The following is a 1412-nucleotide window of genomic DNA, read 5'->3' as shown; positions in this document are numbered from 1 at the left end:
TAATTTACTTAGTCAATATAGGAGCAGGGTCATTTGTCATTTAAATATTCCATGAATAGATGGATCTTTAATCTGTGTTTGAAGACTGCAAGCAACTCTGCTGTCAGGACAGCAAGTGGAAGTTCATTTCACCATCTGTGAGCCAGGACAGAAAAGAGTCTCAATGATCCTCTTCCATGAGACTTGGAGCATGGAATTTCAAGCCGAGCCATACTTGAGGTTCGAAGCACTCGAGGTACGAATCGGGCTTTGACCATTGACTCCCTGTATCAAGGGGCTGGCCAATTTTTGGCTTTGTAGGTGAGCATCAAGATTTTAAATCTGATGTGTGCAGCTACTGGAAGCAAACGAAGGGAGCGCAGCAGCAAGGTAACACGTGTGAACTTTGAAAGATTGAAGACGAGTCATGCTGCTGCTACTACTGCTGTTACTTGCAAGTACATCATCTTGTTAGTGACTTGTGCTGGGTGGGCACTGGAGTGAACAGTGTAATAGCTAAAGTGTTATAGTTATAGTTAAAGACAAAAGACGGATCTGTCCCTGGAATGCTGGTACAAGACATGAAAGAGAAGCATAGACAAACACCACTGCAATTTGCATTTTAGAAATAGTCTTCCAGAATTTTCACTGAGCTAAGATGAATGTCCAATAGTTGAAGAGTTTTTACATGCCCTTGACATCACGGAGGTAAGAAGGATGTGCTTTCTCAACTTCATGAAACAAGACACTGCTATGTGGCAGGTAGATCATTCAGGAAAGGGTCTGGGAGTGCAAGCTCTCCCCACTGGTGGCATGATGTCTCAGCAGAAATTACTTCAAATAAGCAACTGAATTCTCTATTCTGCAAGAGACTACATTGGAGTTCCACACCAACACCTTAATTCCTGGGCCATCACAACTTATGGACAAAGCAGCTATTTCTGCATCAATTCCTAGGACTCCTACAGTTTCCCTGGCACAAAGTTGCAAATGGCATGGCAAGTATATGCGAAAGGAGACCTAGAGGACACTGTACACTCATTCTTCCAGTAAAGGAATTAGAACAGAAACACATCATCTCCTTACTCTGCAAGCAGGAGTCGAACCTGCGCGGGGATTCCCCATTGGATTTCAAGTCCAACGCCTTAACCTCTCGGCCATTGCAGCTGTTGCATGCTTTGGGCACTTGTGGGTTATGTCCTTGGACTTCTTCAAGCTCAATTATTAGTCCCCATGTGTCATTGATTCAGGGTTGCAAATGGCCTGATATGCAAATTCAAAGAAAGGACTCTCCCGAATGGTCTGCTCACTATTTTAGCAAGCTAATGTCAATTCCAGATAAACAGGTGCTCAGAAGCTTGTCAGAGTATTAGACTGATGCACTACCTACTACACTAATGTGGCCTCCAAGGTCTTCCACGTGAAAACGTGGG

The 1412-nt window shown here is 43.8% G+C and overlaps 1 non-coding gene across 1 annotated transcript; it reads right to left on the bottom strand.

Annotated features, from left to right (window-relative positions):
* Nucleotides 1–1064: 1064 nt before the first annotated feature.
* Nucleotides 1065–1146, bottom strand: trnas-uga (transfer RNA serine (anticodon UGA)). The gene has a single exon. It is a non-coding gene; the product is annotated as a tRNA-Ser (tRNA).
* Nucleotides 1147–1412: the final 266 nt, after the last annotated feature.

The sequence above is a fragment of the Electrophorus electricus genome, chromosome 15 (genome assembly GCF_041902795.1).
Source record: "Electrophorus electricus isolate QZ-2024a chromosome 15, ASM4190279v1, whole genome shotgun sequence".
In the NCBI taxonomy this organism is placed as follows: Eukaryota; Metazoa; Chordata; class Actinopteri; order Gymnotiformes; family Gymnotidae; genus Electrophorus; species Electrophorus electricus.
Note: the sequence above shows the minus strand (reverse complement) of the source record. Positions and strands in the feature narration are given on the sequence as shown.